The sequence below is a fragment of the Chlorocebus sabaeus genome, chromosome 16 (assembly GCF_047675955.1).
Source record: "Chlorocebus sabaeus isolate Y175 chromosome 16, mChlSab1.0.hap1, whole genome shotgun sequence".
Classification (NCBI taxonomy): Eukaryota; Metazoa; Chordata; class Mammalia; order Primates; family Cercopithecidae; genus Chlorocebus; species Chlorocebus sabaeus.
Genome location: NC_132919.1, coordinates 17,688,286 through 17,709,125, shown reverse-complemented (window position 1 = coordinate 17,709,125; position 20,840 = coordinate 17,688,286). Strand labels below are relative to the sequence as shown.

At 56.6% G+C, this 20,840-nt stretch overlaps 1 protein-coding gene across 5 annotated transcripts in view; it reads right to left on the bottom strand.

The window, feature by feature from the left end:
• RAI1 (retinoic acid induced 1) overlaps positions 1–20,840 on the bottom strand; it is a 129,298-nt gene that overhangs the window by 68,788 nt on the left and 39,670 nt on the right. For 3 of the 5 annotated variants that reach the window (XM_008010536.3, XM_073004725.1, XM_073004726.1), the window contains exon 2: positions 17,878–18,012. The exons of 1 other annotated variant lie outside the window; for it this stretch is intronic. The gene's annotated coding sequence lies outside the window, so the exon portion shown is untranslated. Of the gene's footprint in view, positions 1–17,877; positions 18,013–18,439; positions 20,826–20,840 lie in introns of those variants that run through there. One more of the 5 variants, XM_037987265.2, reaches the window with a different exon arrangement.

Below are 20,840 nucleotides of genomic sequence, written 5' to 3'. Positions count from 1 at the left end.
TCATTAGGAGCTGGTAACTAAGGTAACTCCAGAATCGGATTTTCTTCTCGCTAATCTCTCTTTTTCTCTTTCCCTTTCTCTCTTTTTCTCTGCTGGTCAGATGCTACCTTCCTGGTTTAGAGGGGACTCGGGAGGGTGGTGGGGAGAGAGGGAAAAGAAAGACGTGCGTGTATGTGCGCGCTTAAGTGTGTGAATGTGAGCGTAAGTGTGTGCGTGCGCACGTGTCTGTGTGTGTGTGCTGAATACTAACATGGTCACCACACTCCGGATGCTCTGACGGCGGGCGGGGGTGGTGTCTCGGCTCAGGTATGTGTGCCCCTACCCTCTCCCCACACGTCCCCACCCACCCCTCCCACGCGCCCACGGCCTCCCTGTTCAAGGGCAAATCCATTCCCTCACTCCCTCCTTGAGTAACAAAAGACGAGATTGAGTTTCCTTTCACCTGCTCTGATGGAAGTCTCTGCTTTGGCAGGTCTAGCAGAGCCTGCTTTGTTCTGGCGAAAACCAAAATGGGATCTGTCCTGGGGCCTGCTGGGGTGGGCAACAGGGTGGGGGTCAATACAAAAATCAATATAAAAAATAGCATTGTCCCCCAGGCTCCTGCTGCCTGAACCTCCCTCTCTGAAAGCTGAAGTCCAGGGAGGTGCAGCCAAGTCAGCTTTGCTCTGAGAAGACAGGTTCAAACCCCAGCCAGGCCTGGGGCAAATTTGTTCACTCTCTGAGCTGGTTTTCTTGCCCTACACAGCAACCTTGTAGAAGTGCCTGTACCTATGCAAAGCCCCCAGCACAGCATCAGGTCTCTTTCCCACCTGGTCCTCTTTAGGGCGCAGAGCAGATGAACCACTTCTACCAGGGTGGGTGGGGAGCAAAGAAGAGATGGGTGACCCCCAGCTCTCCAGAGGTGGCTGTGTTGGGGTTCCAGCCTTCCAGGTAGTGTTTCTGAGGAAGAGGCACACCACCGGTCCCTGGGACCTAAGGGTTCTCTGGATGACAGAGGAGGAGCTAGGGACCCCTGGCCAGGGTCCTCCCCAGAGGGGGCCTGGACCACCAGCACAGCTTGGGGCAGGCAGGACTCCTAGAGGCTGCACAGCTCCTTTCCCCCTGAGCACAGAGAAGCCCAAGGTCTCCCAAGGCCCTAGCTGGGCACTAAGCCCAGAGCCCCAGGCACAGGGCTTACTCCATGCGGTTGAATACCCTCTTCAATGGATGCTGATGTCTGATCCCCAGCTATCCCCACTTTGGAAGGGCTCAGCCTGGCCTGTGATTCCCTCAGGGTGGGGCTGCGGCATCTGGAGGCTTCCATCCCCCCTCCCAGTGGGGAGAGGGAGCTGCCACGCGGTGAGTCATGTCAGCTCAGCGGCTCTATGTGCTTGGGGGAAGGGCTGAGCACCGCTGCCCTCCATCTGGGCCCAAGGCGACAAGGTCAGCCCCCGTGGCCCACTGGCTGGCTGGACTGGTGCCTGGGACCCACCCCAGGTGGCCTCCGGGTAGTTCCCACTGCTCCAGGACCACCCTCACCACCCCGCACCACCACCAACGCAGGGAGACTGAGCCTGCTCAGAGTGGGGTGGTGGCTTAAGGCCTCAAAATCCCCAAGGAGTGGAGGTAGGGATGGGGTCTGTGGGGCAGCTGGAGGTCAGGGGAAGCAGGCAGGTGCTGGAATGTGTGGTGGGGATGGGTCGTCTGGAGCTGAGACAGAGCAAAGCTTTCCTAGCTCTGGAAGGCAGGAGGGGCCACAGCCCCATAAGCAGCAGGCATCCCAGGCCCTATGGCCACAGGTTCCCTGGCCCCTGGTTGCCAGATTCTCTCTCTGCGTCCTTATCCCTCCCCATCTCTCCCTGCTCTGCCCTCTTCTTTCTCTCCCTCCTGGTCAGGGCTGCTAAGCAAATGGATTGCAAATGGGATCGTGCGTTTTCATTTGCACCCACCTTCACTTCCCCAGCTCCTGGGGGCTGGCTTGTCCCATCCTGTCCAGCCATCTCTGTCTTCCCTTCCTTGGAGGGCAGCCATAGCCACACCTCTACCAAGAATAGGCTGTGAGCTTCCAGACGCCAAGGGTCAGGTGAGCTAGTGACAGAGCCTTGCAGAGCTTGGCTCCTATCTCCACGGTTTTCAAGAGAGCCTTTACTGGGCGTGTGGCTGCCCCAGTGTGTGAGCAATGTGCACAGAGGAGGCGGCCTCACTCCTGTTCTTCACTTCAAATTGCCTGTCTCCGTTGTCATACAACTTGTCTCCCCCAGGGGTGGAGGAGGCCCTGGGCAGGCTGTTCCCACTGACAGAAATTTCCTGAGTGCCAGGAAAACATACCTCAGAAATAACACTGATGACAGCTGCTGCCCTTCCCCAGGATACTACCGGCAGCATGCTGGCCTGTCTGGGTAAGGCTGGGGGCCCGTGTATTTATAAAAACAGGGAGGACAGCCCATGCTTGTAGCACTGAGCCCTTCTAAGGTAATGTAGGCCTGAAAACACCTACCAAGTCAACCCATTTCCCAGATGGAGAAGACTGAGACCCAGAAGGGCCCACAAGTAGACTCTCTGGCCCTCTACAGGCCATCAGGGTCCAGTGAGTACAGCAGCTTCCTGAGTGGTGCCTGGGTTGCCTGAGTGCAGACACACACAGCTGCAAGCTGGCAGTTGCTACGTTTACCCCAGCACCTCAGAGCCACCTTGAGAAGCTCACGGAGGAGTGGGCCCCAGGCTCATTTCAAGTCCATGGCTTCTCCCAGTTTCCTGCTGGTCCCTGGAGTCCTCTGCCCCCGCCTTCACCGGCAGACAGGCCAGGCCCAAGGCCGCGTGGGACAGCAGGGACCACCCAGGTGGTGGAGGCTCCTCCCAGCCTGACCGCAGCCGCTGGGAAAACAGGCTCCTCAGCTGCACCCTCCAGCCCACCCCACCCCGCCCCGCCAGGCCAGCCGCCTCACCCAGCACTGAACCAGGAACTGGGCCTGCTGCCAGGCAGCCCACCCCACCCGTACCACAGCCCCTCACCCACCCAGCCCACCCCTCGGCGCCTGCCAGATATGGGAGGAGGCAGTAGTCTCCTGGTACTCACTGCCTCACACTACCCTAGCCTAGATCACCCCCCTCACCTTCCTCTGTCAGGGGTCGGGGGAGAGGCCCAACCTTTCCAGGGCAGCTGCCATACTGGCCTGAGCCCATGGCCCCCTCGACCCTGTCTCCTTGACCAGCAGCCATCCACCTCACGCCCACCACCAGCATGTGAAGCCACCTGCCCCCTTGGGATGGCACTGCCTCCCTCCTTCTGGAGCCAGGGCAGGGGGCGCCCCCTACCCCCGCCAGGGGCAGGGTCTCTGTGCCTGCCTTACACTTCTGAGGCTGGATCACTGAGGCTGAAATTTCAATTAAGGAAGAGAAATAATTACTCTGGGGCTCCAGGCCTGCTCAAGTGGTGACAGGCCTCAATATCTGCTTCTCTGGAGTAGAAGGAGGTGGCTGGGGTCCCCCGCCCTGAAATCAGGCTGAGCCCAAGAAGGGCCCTGGACCCTTGCCCATGTTCAGCCTTGCAGCCCCCCTCCATCTGTCTGCTGCAATGAGGCCAGCCTCAGGTGTCCCCAAGGTAGGGGGATATGGGGTGGGGGATGGAGGAAAGGTGCAGGCTTCTGGCAGAGGGGGCTGGGGAGCAAGCCTCAGCTGGCTTGACAAAATTGAATTAAATTAAATTTAACCATTCAGTCACTGCCTATCCCTGTGGTGAGCCTAGAGGCTGCCAAGACCCTACCAGAAGCAGGTAGGGACCCCAAGAGCAAGACTGGGCAGCGCTGGCCTCCTTCTGGTAGGATTTCAGCACAGGCCAGGGGTTGGTGGGGGTGGCAAAGGCTGCGTTCTGGAAAGGCTCCTCAGAAACCCCCTCTGCAGCTCAGCAGGAGTGAGTCTGGGCAAGACCCTCCCCCGGGCCATCTGCAAAACAAGGACCACAGGTGGGGTCTCTGGGCCCCTGAGACCCTCCCCTATTGCCTCTTCAAGTGGCCTTGAAACAGCCAGGCTGAGCTGTGACCCCCTCATCTTCAGAAAACTCCTTCCCTAGAAATGCCCCATCCTCAATCCAAAAATGTCCCTTCTCTGAGAATGACCTGTTTCCTCCCCAGAAATGCTTGATTTTAACCCAGAAATTCCCTAGCTCCAGAATGTTCCATTTCCAGAAATGCTCCATCTTATCTCCAGAAATATTCCCCCTCATCTCCAAATGTAATCCGTTTCCAGAAATGCCAGTGGTCTACAGAGGCTCCACCCTAACTCCAAGAATGTTCCACTTCCAGAAATGCCACATCCCATCTCCAGAGATGTTGCATTTCAGCTCCAAAAATACCTCATCTTCAGAAGTGCCCTATTTTATTTCCAGAAATACTCCAGCATCATCTTCAAAAACACACCACTTCCAGAAGTATTCTAGTTTCTCTCTAGAAAGATTCCATTTCCAGAAATGTCCCATCTCTAGCAATGCTCAGAATCCAGAAAAGCCTCATCTTTACTCCTCAAAAATGCCCTCTCCCATCTCCAGAAATGTTCTCATTTCATCTTCAGAAATGCCCCTCCTCCAGAAATGCTTTTCATCTGTTCTCTAGAAACGTCTTCATCCTGTCTCCAGAAACACCATGTCTCATTTCTAAAAGCATTCCATTTCTGGAAATGTTCCAGCTTGTATCTGGAAGTGTGTATGGCATCTCCAGAAAGGTCTCTCCATCTGGTCCAGATGCTGCAGAAACACAAAGACCCACTTCCTTCTAGATCTCCTACAGAGAAGCTAAGCAGCGACTGGGCCTCCTCCCCGCCCGTTCCTCTGTTCCTTGGGACCTCTCGGCCATCTGCTGGGCCTGCTCTTATCCCAGAGCAAGGACGAAGTCAAGCGCAATGCTGGCAGGTGCCAAGGTCTCTGGGAGGGGGAGCATGAATGGTCAGGGTTTGGAATGACTGAGAGCCTCCCAGGACTCAGCACAGCTCCCTCCAGACACGTTCTAGCCACAAACACCTCCACTGGCCCAAGTGCACATACTCACAGTTCACAGTCAATATCCACACAGCCCAGAAATGTGCCCCCTCCTCCATGGCCATATGCAATGCACACTCACAACATGCAAACCCACACTCAACCCTTGAAGCCCCACCCGCACAAGTACACACAGCATACACAGATGCACGCACATAACACAGATACACAAACAAGTTCACTGTCACACATCACACACCCACACACACAATCACAGTCCCCCACATTCTTCAGGCCTCTCGTGGGCCAAGTTGAGAGGACACCTAGGGGTAGAAGCCCTGTCAGTCCATCCAACCAGGCTGGGTTGGCAAGACAGGGCCACCTCAGAACTGCCGCCGAGAGATACACAGCCCTAGGCACTTTGCGCTTGGAAGGGACCACAAAAGAGAGGAAGGCACAGGTTGGGCATCTGCTTGCATAACTACCCACCTAAGATGTGGCACCCACTACCTCCTGGAGCAGCCCAGGCCACTTCTAGATCACTTCTGAATGACAGGAAGTGCCTCTTTGGGCCGGGCATGGAGGCTCACGCCTGTAATCCCAGCACTTTGGGAGGCTGAGGTGGGTGAATCACTTGAGGTCAGGAGTTCAAGACCAGCCTGATCAACATGGTAAAACCCCAACTCTAATAAAAATACAAAAAAAATTAGCTGGGCATGGTGGCGCATGCCTGTAGTCCCAGCTACTTGGGGGGCTGAGGCAGGAGAATCACTTGAACCCAGGAGGCGGAGGTTGCAGTGAGCCCAGATCACGCTCCAGCCTAGGTAACAAGAGCGAAACTCTGTCTCAAAAAAAAAAAAAAAAAGCCCGGGCTCATGTCTGTAATCCCAGCACTTTGGGAGGCCGAGGGGTGGATCACCTGAGGTCAGGAGTTCAAGACCAGCCTGACCAACATGGTAAAACCCTGTCTCTACTAAAAATACAAAGTATTTGCTGGGCGTGGTGGTGGGCGCCTGTAATCCCAGCTACTCGGGAGGTTGAGGCAGGACAATTGCTTGAACCCGGGAGGCAGAGTTGCAGTGAGCCGAGATCATGCCTTTGCACTCCAGCTTAGGCAACACAGCAAGACTCCATCTCAAAATAAATAAATAAATAAAATAAAAAAATAAGGCCGGGCGTGGTGGCTCAAGCCTGTAATCCCAGCACTTTGGGAGGCTGAGACGGGCGGATCACGAGGTCAGGAGATCGAGACCATCCTGGCTAACACAGTGAAACCCCATCTCTACTAAAAAATACAAAAAAACTAGCCGGTCGAGGTGGCGGGCGCCTGTAGTCCCAGCTACTTGGGAGGCTGGGGCAGGAGAATGGCGTGAACCCGGGAGGCGGAGCTTGCAGTGAGCTGAGATCCAGCCACTGCACTCCAGCCTGGGCGACAGAGCGAGACTCTGTCTCAAAAAAAAAAATAAATAAAATAAAAATAAAAAAGTAAAATAAAAGAAAGTTCCTCTTTGGATGGAACGGAAACCTTTCTGTCACCTCTGTCCACACAAACAAGTCCTGCTCTCTGGAGGTGCAAAGCCCATTTCCTGTTGAGATTTCAAACAGATTCTCTCCTCCCTGCCCCATGTCAGGTGGGAAAGGAAAGAGGGACAGCTGTTCCTGGGGAACGGGGCCTGGAAATAGCTTTGTGGAGGGCGAGCTGGTGTCAGAACATGCAGATACACACACACTTAGATGTACAAACATGCAAGCACAGATATGTGCCCCCGTGTGTGTCCAAGGAGCTCACACGCAGACATGCAGGCAGGCATGTAATACACCTAAACACGCTGAACTGCACATAAGGAAGCAGGTGATGGGCCCACTGGTCTGCACCAGGTCTGTCCCTGACACCTCTGCAGTGGAAATTCTTGGAGCCTTCAGGTGGGTGGGAGGGAAAAGGGGGTCTGTCTCCGTGAACCCCATTCCCGGTGGGCTTGGTTAGCTCTGGTCTGCTCCCACAGGAGGATAATTACCATTTATTAAGCCTCCCAGTTTAGAATCAGCCACAATTAACTGGAACCTCCTTAACATCCCCCCAACTTTTTATTTTTTTGAGACAAGTTCTCGCTCTGTCACCCAGGCTGGAGTGCAGTGGAACAATCTTGGCTCACGGCAGCCTTGACCTCCCAGGCTCAGGTGATCCTCCCACCTCAGCTTCTGGAGTAGCTGGGACTACAGGTACCCACCACCATGCCTGGCTAAATTTAAAAAAAAAAAATTGTAGAGAGAGGGTCTCGCTATGTCAAGCCCCTTTTTTGGTCCTTGGGGGCTAAAGGCAGGCGTGAACAGCACTTGAACATGCCCTTCAGTTTGCCTTCTATGTGGACTCCTTTGTGTGACACCCCCCAACTAGCCAGCGCTTGACTAGAAACAAGGCTTCAATGTCTGTCCTCACGCATCCTCCTCAATCCCTCCCTGTGTCCCAGATGCTCATTTTCTCTCTGCCTAGATCTCTCTCCTCTAGGAACCAAGATCCTCACCCAAAAACGTGAGAAAAATAAACCAAGCAGTGGAAGACAAATCAGAATGTACACGTGGTCACAGGGCCCAAGATGGCCAGGCCTTTGCATTGGGTGGTGAGGGGGCCCCGGGTCCCCCAGCCCCCAGGAGCAGCCAGGCCTTCTGCAGAGGCTTCTGCATTGGTATTCTCTGTCCCTCACAGCCCAAATTACACCGGCTCTCCTGGGACCCTTTTATCGCACATTGTCACTTCAGCAAAAGGTTATGTACGAGAACATGGAAATCCCTCCCGCATGTTAACTAAAGGAGCATTTTAAAAAATGCACCAGAGAAAGAAGCCCACCGAAGAACCAATTTTTTCAGTGTCTTAGAGAGAACGAGCACTGGACTGGGAGTCAGGAGTCGGAGTTCTTGTCAGGGTCCTGCCCTTACTGGGACCTGGGGCATGCCATGTCACTTCCCTGAGATCCAGTGTTCTCATCTGCTGAAAATGAGAATAAAAGCACCCACAATGGTGCTCTATCAGGGATGCCGTGAGGGTCATCTGAATGCCTGGAATGAATGAATCATCTTATAGAACAAGCAGAATCTCATTGGTGTTAGTATTCAGGCTTTGCCAACCAAGTACTTAACAGGCAAGGAGAACACGGTATTATTCCCCCAGCGTTCTGCGTCCCTTCACACCTCCTTATCTTTCCCCACGCAGTGCCCCGCACCTGGTGCACCCTTTCTTTTACTTTCTGGCCTGGAGTATTCTCAGAAAACACCAAGACCCAGTTTGGAATCAGTTTCTCAGTTTTGACATTTACTAGACGAGCCTCAAAGATATAATCTGCCTCAGATCAGGGAAAGCCAGGATGCCAGGGCAGGAACCCAGGTCTAAGCAGTATGGCAAGCTCCAGAGTGCCAGGGCCCAGCTGGCACATGAGTGGGCACTGCAGGGAACCAGGTGACTCAGAAGGTGGCAGCCCCGTGGCAGCTCTGCCGATAGTGCCCTGTGGGTGTGTGGCCCTGCAATGCCGACCTGATTTTTTTTTTCAGGGAAGCAAACTGTAGAATTTGTATGTGAAATCCAATGTTACTGTTAAAACCCTGGGCTGGCCAAACAGCGCCCACCTGGGGGCATTGCCAGAGGACAACCTCTGGCCTATGTGCTTAAGCCCTGGCCTCTCTGTGGAAGAGATGGCAGAGGAGGCAGCAGGCTCTGCAAAGGGCATGGGAGAGTGAGGGTCTTCCAGGCAGGGCCAAGGGGACAGGCAGGGCAGCAGGACTGCACGAAGCAGGGTTAACTGGCGAGGAGGAGGCTGGCCGCTGGGCAGCAGTAGCCTCTGGGCCTTGGTGTGCTCTTCTGTCAAATGGGGATGATAGCAGAGCCCAGCTCTGGCAGGTGATGAGAGGAGTGCGCCAGGAGCTCCTGGCGTGAGAACAGGCTCAGTTGGGACCTGTAGGATGAATGAGGGAGGAAGCGATTCTTAAAGAAGTCTGCAAACCCCAGGAGAACACAAGCCCCTTATAGAGATGCCCAAGGAAGGACGTCACCTGCCTGGCATCACACAGCAGGTGACTAAGTGAATGGCAGATCCAGTCACCATACTGTGACCCCAATCCCATTCCCCTCCCACAGACAGAAGGCCACAAACATGGGAAGCGTCCTGAGGAGTACTAAGAAGATCTTCCCTGCTCCAACCTGTTCCTGCTTCAGGCCTGTGGCCTGCCCGGGACTCCGCCATCAGACAGCCTCTGTCCGAGTTAAGCAGTGCCTTCTTCTCAGTAAGGAGGCCAACGCTCCCAACATAGCCCAGGGTTCGGCCGCAGGCTCACTTCTTACCAGCCATGGGCCTTGAACCACAGTTGCCAGACCTTTCCAAGCCTCAGCTTCTTCATCTGTAAAATGGGGATGGCAGGAATCTTTCACTGGCAAGGAAGGTCTGAAGACTGGAAACAGCAAAGTGCCCAGGGCTGGGCACCTAGGAGGCCTCACCGAGAAGAAGCTCTGAACGCGATAGTTCCAGGTATCATTCTTATTCCTCCCGCCGCCGCCTCCCCCAGTAATCCTCCTCCAGCCTGCACCAGGCTCTGAGAACAGGCTCTGGGCACTGTTCCTCTCCGTGCTGAGCTTTCTTTCAGGGAATTATAATCTGCTGAGCTTTAATTATCAGTCCCCCAGGACCATCACCTACTTCCCCAGCCGAGACTGAACAGTCCCTCCCAGTGCTCAGCTCACAGGGGATGCAGGGCTAGGCTGAGCTGCTCTGGGCTTAGGCAACAGCTTCGGGAGATGGTCAGGTCCCTGCTTCCCTCTAGACCAGAGTTCCAGGCCTGCACAGCAGCTCCAGGAGGAGGGAGGCTGCTCTCATCCAGCCCACACCCCAGAGGACTCAGGAGTTCCCAGGGAGGAAACTGAGGCCCCACTCAGGTCCTCTTCTGATCCTCTTGAGCCTCTCCTCATTGTCCCTGTGTGTTCCCACTGCTGAGACTTTGCTCCAGCCATGCTCACTGCCCAGAGCACCCGTCTTTTCCTACTGCCTTCAAGATAAAACCCTCCAAGCAGTCAAGGCCCAGACTCCTTTGTGGCCTCAGTCCCTGCCTCCGCCTCTCCAATCCCACCTGCTTGCCACCCACACCCCCGGGCCTCTGGCATGCTCTGTCCTGCAGCCAACATCCTTCCTTCTGCAGCAAAATGCTTGCCCTTGGAGACCCAGCCCCTGTCCCTTTGGGTGCCTTGGCCAGGGCATCTCAGCCAGACCCTTGGGGCCATCAGCAGATCCTGTGGAAGGACTGAAGAGAATGAAACACAGCCTGTAAACGAGGCATGAATCAGATGTGCAGGACAGGCCTGGCCGCCGGGCGCCTCAAGCACAGGGTCAGGCTGACCTGGTTCAGGCTGGTCCCAACACCCTGTGTGTATGGCCCCTCTGCTCCCACGTCCTCACCTTTAGGAGGGCTACCAAGGGCTAGGTGGGTATGAGAAGCACACCAGGCTGGCACCATGCCTGGCATCTGGCAGTTCCCAGGGCCCTGCAGAGCTTGCCTCCTTGGGCATCGCCTGCCCTGCTGCCTAGAAAGGGCTCTCTCTCAGCCACTGAGGGGCTCTGGCCCAAGGTCCCAGACTGCGAGTGGGCCCAGAGTAAGGCCCCTGTGGCTGGGACACCCACAGCAGAGTGGCACTGGCGAAGCTTCTCTCTCTGCCCCGTGCCGCTCTTGGAAAGGTCTGCTCCAGCCTACCCTCCTGGGTCAACAAAGTCTCATCCTGTGCCTCGGTCCCCCAGTCTGGTGACAGCACCTCATATGACACCCCAGCCCTGGCAGGGCCTCACTGGCCTAGACTTGGGCAGGGAAGCTCCCCTCTGGAAGCCCCAGCTTTGCCATCCCTGCCCCACTTGTATTACAGGATGGTCATAGTGACCACTGGGCAGCAGCAATGAAGCCAGGAGGCTGCACTAGTGGCCCCGGGTCTGAATCTGGTCGTAGGGGCGCTGCTGAATTAGGTGACAACACATAGAGACCAGGAAGTATCATGTCAACATCTGAATCCTGGTCCTGAGACAGTGGGCAACAGGCGCCGCGGGCTGCATCCCCATGGCTGCCCTGGCAGACTGAGCTACTGCGCCCCATGAGGGCCAGGCAGCCACCACATCCTCATCAGCGCTGCCTGTCTGGCCCTGCGGGGCCTAGGGGTGGGTGGCCCCTGCATTATGCAAACATGAGTTCATCTTCTGATCGCTCCTCCAAGTAACACGTTTGCATTTTAAGCAAGGCCTTCCATGCTCTGACCTCGGTAGTGACTAACGGAAGCATTTCAAGCCCTGGGAAGGGCAGGAAAGGGATATTTAGCAGGAAGGCAGATACCAACATCACAAAAACTGCTCCTGAAAGGTGGCATCTTGCAGGGATGACCCAGCACAGGCAGGGTCTCTCTGCCCGCTTCAGTGCAAAGGGTTTTTTGTGGAATGAGTGAACATCTGCCTGCCTCTCTCCCAGTTCTGCCTTAGGGAACAGGTGGATGCTGACTTCCTGTTCTGCCCACCCCTCTGATCCCTCATGATACTGTTTCTGGCTCCTGCTAAGATGTGGGACCAGGTTCAGCAAATCTCACTAGGACCTACCCCAGCAGAAATATCTCTCCCTTCTCCCATTCTACCTTTGATAACATAGCTTCAGGTGGGTCCAATGAGCATCTTTGCCCCCTAGAGGCTCATGCGGAGATGACAGTCACCTGAGCCCCAGACTGTCTCCTAGAAAGCACTGAAATGTGACAGTGTGTGTCCCTCCCCAGAAGCCAGCAAACCCAAGGCCCCTGTTACAGCAACACACAAGTGCCCTGAACGGACGGACAGGTGCACAAATGCACAAATGAGTCCCTGTGTGCGTTCCAGGGCTGCCAGGCACTTGAACAAACTTGACCTGGTTTTCCTTACTCTCTTGTCAGTCCTCTCCGCAAAAAGCTATGATCCCCATTATACAAAGGGGAAACTGAGGCTCAAAGAAGCAGAAAAAGCCCCCTCTCATGGCCAGCGATCTCACTTGCTTCTGGGTGTGGCCAAGCCACAGTGGGTCTCCTCCTCAGCGAAGCTGGGCTCAGGAAACATACAGGAGGCACATGGGTGGGTGGGAGTTGGCAGAGGTATGGCAGCAGGCAGGTCCCACAAGTGCTGAGATCTGTCACGCTTGTGAACCCCGCAACACCTGATGCTGGGGTGGAGGTGGAGGGTCGCCTGGTTTATTGTTATTACTACTCCTTTCTACCACCGTAGTCCTTACAGGGCTTACAGCAGACAGATAACCGGACAAGGCCTGGCGTGACTAGGCCCAGACTCCTTCCAGAAAAGGTGTGGCACAGGTACCCAGCAGTGTGGATACAGTGTCTTGAGCCTCACGGGGCACCTGTGGCTGGTCTGCTGTGAAACCATGAGCCAGTGTGGGGGAGGAGCGAGGTGAGGAGAGGCAGGCCTTGCCCAGGTTGGCAAAGGTGACCTGAGTCAGCCCAGGGCTGCTCCAGGCTAGTGAGTCACCCAGCTCCCCACGTGAATGGACATCACAGCCTCCCAGCCCTGTGCTGCTCGGACCTCAGAAAGGAACCACCTCAGGGGTGCCATGGAGAAGGTCTTGTCATTGTGGGCCCCAGTTTCCCAGGGGTCCTGCAGAGGTAGGGGCTCATGGTGGGAATCTGGGGGCAGCTAGGAGCTATGAAGGGCATGTGGGTCTTGGGGTCAGAGGACTGGGTTCAGTCTGGGGTTTCTAACTCCTGGCTGCATGACCTCAAGCACATCACTTCTTTGTAAAACTGGAACCACAAGCGCTGACTTGCAGGATCTGTGCAAACAACAAGCTCAGTGCCTGGCATATGAGTGGAGATCCATGGGGCTGGGTGGCTGCCACCCACTCCTGGGATCTCAGAGACCACCACCAGAAGAGAGTCCCTAAAATTAAAAGGAGAAGCTCCAATCAGACTTGGGCATGTGCCCCTAAACACCTTCCCACTTGACTCCCCCAGCCTGTGCTCCCCTCCGTGGGCTGCGGGTCCACCCGGCTGTGCCCTGCCATTGGACCCTACCCCATTTTGTATCCTCTGCTCTCAGCCTCTTCCTTTCCCTGGCTGGGGGATGTGAGCAGGAATGGCTCAATCAGGATATAATCGTTTTTAATTAACGTGCGGATCATTTCACAGGCTGATCTCCTTGGAGACCAGAGGGAAGACGGTCTTTTAAGATTTTCTTTTGCCTCCCTCAACCCCACCCCTCCCTGTCGAAGGCCTTCCCCCCCCTTCACCCACCCAGCCACAACCTTGAAGCAGCACAAAAGCCTGATGCCTGGATCCCTCCTGGGGCCATTAGGAGGAAACAGTGTGCTCACACACAGACATGCACACACATGCACGCGCACGCACACACACACGACCGAGCTCGGGGGCACCCTCCCCTCCCCCCAGAAATGCACAAATGGGATCAGAGACTGACACCACAGAAGGGACACACACACAGAGGCACGCATGCACAACACATGCCCAAGCTGGAAGGCACACAAACCCCTTAAGAAATGCACACACAGGATCACAGATGTGCACACATACACAAACACACCACAAAAACAGAGGCACCCACAGGCACACCACACACACAGACGTGCACACACAGACGCACATGTCCCTGGGGGTGCATCCAAGCACCGAGATACACCACAGAAATGTCCAAATGCTCACACTCACGGCAGGTTTCTCTCAACCTGGATGGTTGGTGTACTGCAGGGGAGGGGGAAGAAAGTCCCTGTCCTCTGATGGGGAGTCAGAGCCACAATTACCCTGTCCCCACAAGCACCCCTAAAGCCTCTCCCCTGGGGTGTCCTACCACCTGCCCCACGAGGGACCTAGTGAAATAGAGAAGCCACCACCTCCAGGCCTTGCCTTCTTGACACCCACCGGCCAGACCTTCCCACCTCTGGCCCCCAAACAGCTGTTCCACTGGGCCCTGCACGGCCCACCCGGATGGCCAGCCTGACACCCGCACTGGGAGTGATGCCACCCAGCCACTTCCCTGGGTGCCCCATGAGGCCTTCAAGATGAGGGGGCTTTCTCTCTTTTTTCATTTCACTTACATCTTTTTTTCTTTTCCTTCTTTATCCTCCCCCCATTTTCTTCCTTCCAACTCCCTTCCTGCTTTTCTAATCCCTTGCTTTCTCTCCTACTGCCTCTGCTTACACTCTTTCTTCTCTCTCACTTTCTCTCTCCTTCCCTTCTCCCCAGGGGTCTCCTGGGGTGAATCTCAGGCCAGAGATTTTAAGGTATACCCCATCCACATCACTCCTTCATACCACATATCTGTGCCAACACCTGCCTCTGCTCCTGAACAGATCCAAGGTTAGGTCTATGACAAGTAAACTGAGGCATGGGGCAGGGACTCAACCACTAGGGTCCCCAGACACCTACAGTCCCACCCCTTCACTGCATCTGCTTTGGATCCTCAGTTTTTTGTCTGGAGAATGGGATGGCAAAGAGGAAGGGGCACTGTGGTGGGTAGGTGGGGCGAGCAACAAGGAGCCTGTGGCCACCAAATCCTGTGAACATACCCAGTTGGGGGTGGCCTAGGAGGGCCGAGAAGCCTCTCTGGGGCTCCAGCTGGAGGCACCAGGGGTAAGCTTGGGGTTTCAGTCCCCCCATCTGTGAAATGGGCAGCCTTAAAGACCTCAGGAATCTTTTCAGATGCGAAAACCAACATGGCAAATCAGTAGCTGGGTCTTCACTGCTGCATAGCCCAGCAACTGCTGTGTGACCTTGGGACTTGCTTCCCCTCTCTGGGCTCTGGCTTCCTCTTCTGTCAAAGGAGGGAGGTCAGATAGGTGATTCATTGCCAAGGCTCTTTTCGGCTCTGGTGGAAGATTCTAGATTGTGGGGAAGGAAAAATAGTGTCCCACTTATCCAGGGAAAACTAGAGAAGCCGTTTCTCCCACTGCAGGCAGTCGGAGCCTTCAGCATCAGCAGCGGCATTTTGAGCAAATCATTTTAAATATCAAGAAAAGCTCTCTATACAAAATATATCCACTACATCATTCATCAGGAACATCCAGAATGTTGGACAAAAGAGGAATATTAAGTAAATTATGGTACATCCACTTGATTGGAAAAGCCTGAAGACATTAACCATGGTGTTTATGAAGCACTGGTTACAAAACAGGAAAAGGCTCACATTATGCCGGCAAAGAAAGCAGGATATACATCTGAATATAGAGAATGACGACAAAGTCTTTAAAAAACAAACCAACCACCGAGTCGAAAAGGACTGGGAAGAACTACATCAAAATACTAACATTGTCAGAGCCCGCTAAGACTGTCAATAACCTTATTTTTCTCTTTTTTTTTTTTTCAGCATTTCTCTGAATGCTATTTTACAATATATATTTCAAAAAGATTTTTAAAAATACACAAAGGCTAGATGCTTCCAATTGAGAAACTTTCCCTTTTCATTCATTCATCACTGATTCATTCACTCCTGTGTTTGGCTGGACAAACACAGGACACTGTGAGTGTCTGCTGTGTGCCAGGCCCTGGGGGCTCCAAGGAAGAGAGGAAGAAAAAGGTTCTTGAAAATGGAAACTCGAGGTCTGGGGAAGGGAAGGCAGCCCTACAAATAAGGGGGTTGTGCCACGGGGCATGAGCAGCATTGAATCCCTGCTGGTTTCAGTCCTGTCTCCCAGAGCCTCACTCAGGCCTCCCTCAGCCGCTAGGGTCTCAAGGTCCAACCTATGGGTCAGACACCCACCCTTAATGGCCAGGCCTGCAGCTGAGTGGGTGGGCGGGAAGGGTGGGGGTGGGGAGCAGGGCAAAGGCTTGCTCAGGAGCCTGGGCCAAGGGTAGAAGGGCCTCTCCCTTCCCTCTACCCCAGACCCATGGCGACTTCCCTTCCAGTTCCCCGACGGCCCTGGCTTGTAACCCCTCTTCCCTCCGGGCCAAAAGGCCACTGCCTTGCTGCCTGACCCTCTCTGGGCTCTGATTTCCGCCTCCCACAAGGTCCCTGAACAAGGCACCACCCAGCTGGGTCCTGTCGGGCTTTGAAGGGGGAGTCCAGAGTCTAGAATCTGCTAGCTCCAGTCAGCCGGTGTCAGGCTGTTAGCATGTCAGAGGGTCCAACAATGTTTTCCTGCTGTGTGGGGGCTGACAGATTTCTGGGGGAGAGTTAACTCTCTCTATTCCTGGACCAAGAGACAGAAGAGCCTGAAAACAGTCTAGCCGCCCCCCTCCCTCTCAAAAGGTGCCTCCCCTCTCCCCCAAGAATCCTCATTTTAAGTAGGGAGAGGAATTGCCTTCACCTGCCTGGGTGTCTCTGAACCTGGCTCTCCAACCCAGGAAGAAAAAGGGGAGGAGGCACCTTGATCGCCTGGCTGCTTGCCTGGGAATCCAATTAAGGCTGATTTCCACGGGCTCTCCACTCCTCAATGCCAGTCCAGCTAGCCCTTCGCTCTTCCACGTCTCCCCTTCCTCTGCATCCCCCGATGGAGCAAAAGAATCTGGGGGCTTTTGAGTGCCAGGAAGCCTCTGACCCGGTGGTCCCCCCTTGGACTGAGTCCCTGCCTCAGGACTGCGGTCCCCAGAAATTTTCTGGGCTAGCATTTCCTTCCCATGGCCGCAGTGGGAAAGGAGAAGTTCCCACCACTCTCCTCCCCCTTCATCCTCCCCTCCTCCCGGCCCTGAGGGAGGGGGCGAGGCGTCCGGATCTCCGGGTCATCGGAGCAGCGTCTGCTGAGGATCGCAGGAGACAAACACTTCGTCACACAAGCACAGCACCCTCGGGATCACCTCTTTCAGACCGCATTGTACCGGAGGGGAGGAGGCTGAGGTTGGAGGGGCCCTCGACGTGCCTAAAGTCACCAGCCAATCGCCAAGCCCAAGAGGGGCTGCCATCCACGACCCCCGGCCGCGAACCCAAGCCTCTCGCCTTTGCCGCGCACACCCCCCAACCCCCTCCCTGCCCCGGCGCCATCCCAAGTCGACGTCTCTAACCCAAACAAGCCCCTCCCCCGGGAGCCCCCTCCCCCTGCCCAAGGCCCAGGGTCAGCAGCCCCAGGAGGGACCTCCTCCCCACCCCACTCCCCCACGGCAGAGGTGCGAGATTTCATTGTCAGCCTGGCCACTCGACCGCGCGTGAGACTGGGGCGCAGGGCGTGGGGGACCACTGGGCAGGCTCTCGTGCGGGGAGTGGGGAGGGGTCTCCAGGGGAAGTGTTTGAAGCCGCTCCTGCAGCGCTGTCCATATCCGGAAGCCGCCGGGGAAGGGAGGAAGGCGGGGGTGGGGAGAGCGCGACCTTAAGCGCTGGCGGGCGGCGAGGAGGGGCCGCAGCGGCCCAAGGAAGCGCCTGGAGGCGTCAGGGGCGCTGAGTCCCCAGGGAGGCCGCGCTCCCGGGAAGTTTCCCACCGGTTGCCCGGAGCAGGATCGGGCGCGCGGATCGCCCTTCCCGGTCCGACCAGCTTCGGGGCGCAGATTGAGAACTTGAACAGAACTCCTTCCTTCTCTGGCATCTCTCGCCTCCCCATCCGCGGCCACCAGCCCCGCCATCTCAGCCCCATGCCTTCCGCCAATACCACAGTCGCCAAGACCGCTCACCAATGCTTTGTGGAGGAAAGGGGAGGGGGGAATCCCCAGCACAACCAAACTGCGGCCAAACGCGGCCGAAAAAAAAAAAGAAAAAAAAAAAAAGGAAGAAAAATTCCTTCTCCTGAGACCGATTCCCTCAACCAGCGTGGAAAACCCCCAGACAGGCAAATCCGCAACTCCAGCCAAGATCCCGGCGCAGCGGGAGGGGTGTCCGCGGCGGGCGGCGACCCCAGTCTGCAGCCCCGGGCTCGGGGCAGGTCTGCGCGCGGCGGTGGGCCGGGGGCTCAGGGAGTCCTGGCGCCCACAGCGGCCCGCCGAAGACACAAAGCTCCGCCGCCAACAATACCTGCGGGCTCCTCCTGGGTCTCCCGGGCGCCGACGCTGCGCGTCTCGCCGTCTCCCTTTCCCCCGCCGTCTCTCTCCTCCTCTCGCGCACGCTCTCCCTCTCGCCTCTTCCAGAACGCGGTGGCCAGATGAGATCCTTGAGAGAAACAAATGTGAGCGCTCGCACGATTCCTTTCTCTCGCCAGCCGCTCGCAGCGGCCCCAGGCTCGCTCCTCTCCCTCGCGCTCCCGCGCGCGCCGCGCCTCTCGCACCCCGCGTTTCCTTCTTAGCAGCCCCTGCGAGCGCCCTCAGTAGCCATTATTCACAGGCCGCCGGGGGACAGGAGGTAATTAGAGACGGCCCCGTGGCCGCATCCACTCGGTAAGCGCGGTGCTGGCGCGGGGCGCGCGCGGGGAGGGGCGCGCGACGAGGGGGCTTGGCTGCGCGCAGCCCGCGCCCCAGACGCGGGGGAAGGGAGGAGGAGGAGGGGGCAGGGAAGGAGGAGGCGGGCGGGGGGACGAGTGATGAGCTCTGGAAGGGAGCAGGAGGAGGGGGCGCCGGGGAGACGCTCCCTTGGCTCTCACCGCGGGGCCTCGGGGTCACCGGCTGCGAGGCTCCGAGGCGCTTAGGGACGGGGGGTGTGAGTGTGAGAGTGCGCGCGCGCGCGGGCGTGTGTGTGTCAGAGAGGAGGGGAGGGAGGGAACGCTTTAATATTTTTCTAGTGACTTACGAGCCTGCGGGTGAGGTCTTGGCTGTGCGTTTAGGTCCGTGTGTGTATCAGTGTGGCTGTATATTTCTGGTCTGTCCTACGAGTGAATGTCACGGGGCTTGGAGGGAGGGGGGTCTGGATACAAGCTTGTGAATGTGTTTCTGGGTCTCGGCGGGACTGAATGATGCGGCGCTGCGTGGGGTTGTGTGTCTGTGCGATTGTTTATAGGGGGGTTGTGCGACTCCGTGAGGTACTGCGTGGGTGGGATTGAGCCTGTGTGCGGTTGTGTGTGTATGGGGTTGTGCCTGCGTGGGGCTGAGTGTCCGGAGGGCAGTTGTGTGGCCGTGTGGGTCTGTTTGCGAGTGGGCTTGTGGGTGTGTGGGGCTGCACATGTAGGGGCAGTGCGCCTGTGCGGGGCTTTGGGTTAACGAAAAGGGCTGTGGTATCTGCAGGCGGTCGTGTGTGTGGCTGGATCTGCGTGGGGTCTGAGGCCTGGCTGGTGGGGGTTAGTCCTCCTGGCGTCGGGGATCGCACCGCGGCAGAAGAGCCGCTTAAGGCGCGAACAGGCAGCGCCGGGGTCGCGGCGCAGCGCGACGTGTAGTAGCGGTGGGGCGTAGAGAGAAGGCGGAGAAGAGGGGGGCCTTGATCGCGCACCTCCCCTCGCCGCATCAGAGACGCAGCTTGGAGATCCTGCCACTTGCCGGCCCCGCGGTCCTAGAGACACAGGGTTTGGGGGACCCTCCCCAGCTGGGGGAGATGCCTACGGGCCGGGAACGCAGCGAGAACTGACTCGATGATCCCGGGGCAGCACAGAAGCACGCAGCAAGGACCGCCCGGAGAGGTGGGTCGCGGCCCGGAGACAGCCGAGAACTAGGCCGAGACAAAGAAGAGCAGGACCGGGGACCCTGGGGCCAAACCGCGCCTCTAGGTTCCCCGGCGGCCGAAGGGAGTGCGCTCGAGGCCGGCGCGTGGAGCCTGGCGGCGGTGGCTCGGGCCCCTCTTCGCTGTAGTCCCAGCAGCGGATCCAGAGCCCTGGGGGCACGTAATTACGCACCCCCGGGCAGGGCCGCGGTGAGGGGGGTTCTGAGTGCAGCTGGCGGGCGCCGAGCCCTGGGGCTGTGATTGAGCGCTCAGCTGGCCCGCCCCTCTCCGGGCCGCTCACCGCCCACGCAGTCATTCATTCATTCATCCATCTATCCCTCGCTGCATCCACCCACCTTTCTATCCATCCACGTGTCCATCCATCTACCGGATTTACCGCACCAGGGATCACACAGATGTGTCAGCCCTGGCTAGTCCTACCACTTTCTCCCGCTGGCCAGTGAGTCTGTCTGTCTCATTCTCCTGGGCCTCCACCTCCACTTCCTCCTACTCAGGTCTCTCTGCTCTGGCAGGAGCACACAGACCACCTGTCACACTTGGGTTTTGCTGCTCAGTGATGTCTCAATCTCCCCTCTCCACCTACTAAACCCCCACCTTGCCCATACTAAAGTCTCCATACATCCTACACCCAACCCTGCCCATCATTACCTGCCAGGTGGGCCTCGCGCACCTTTTTTCTGGCATTCCCTGAAGCCTGGTAGGAGGCTTCCCTACCAGAAATGAATCCCTAAGGTCCTGGGCAGCCCCGCCCTGCTCTGGGCTCCCCATATTTAAAATTTCAGGCTGCTTAGTCTCTGTCTTCAGTATCTGTCTTGGGGACCAGGGTCACTCAGTCCTGAGGCTGCTGGATGAACAAGGAGATGTGCATTGTGTATACCATTAAGGTGGCAATGGAAAAGCCCAAATGCCCGCTGGGGATCACCAACCTGGCTGGAATGTCTTCCCTCCCCTCCCCAGTTTCTGAGTGATGAGGAAGTGAAAGTTCCCCAGGTGGCTGATGACAGCCCACACAATCAGGCCCCCACCACCTCCTGCCCTCAGTACCGCCAGTTGCCGCACTCACCATGTTGCCCCTTGCCGTTCCTGAATTCACCAGGCACACTCTCACCTTAGGGCCTTTGCACTTGTTGATCCGTCTGCCTGGAATGCTGTTCCCCACCTTCTAATATACCATGTAATTTACATATTTATGTATCTGGTGGGTATATTTGTCTGTTTGTTCCTTTGGAATGGTTCCTGGTACACATTCCATAAGCACTTCTTCAATGAATGAGTTAGTGAATGCATGAAAGAATGAGGTTAAACCAAGCCCTCCTCCAGTAAGCCTGACCAAGCTCAGGGTTTCTCTTCTTGGAGCCAATAGTTCCGCTGGAGAAAATGGGGGTGGGGGTGGA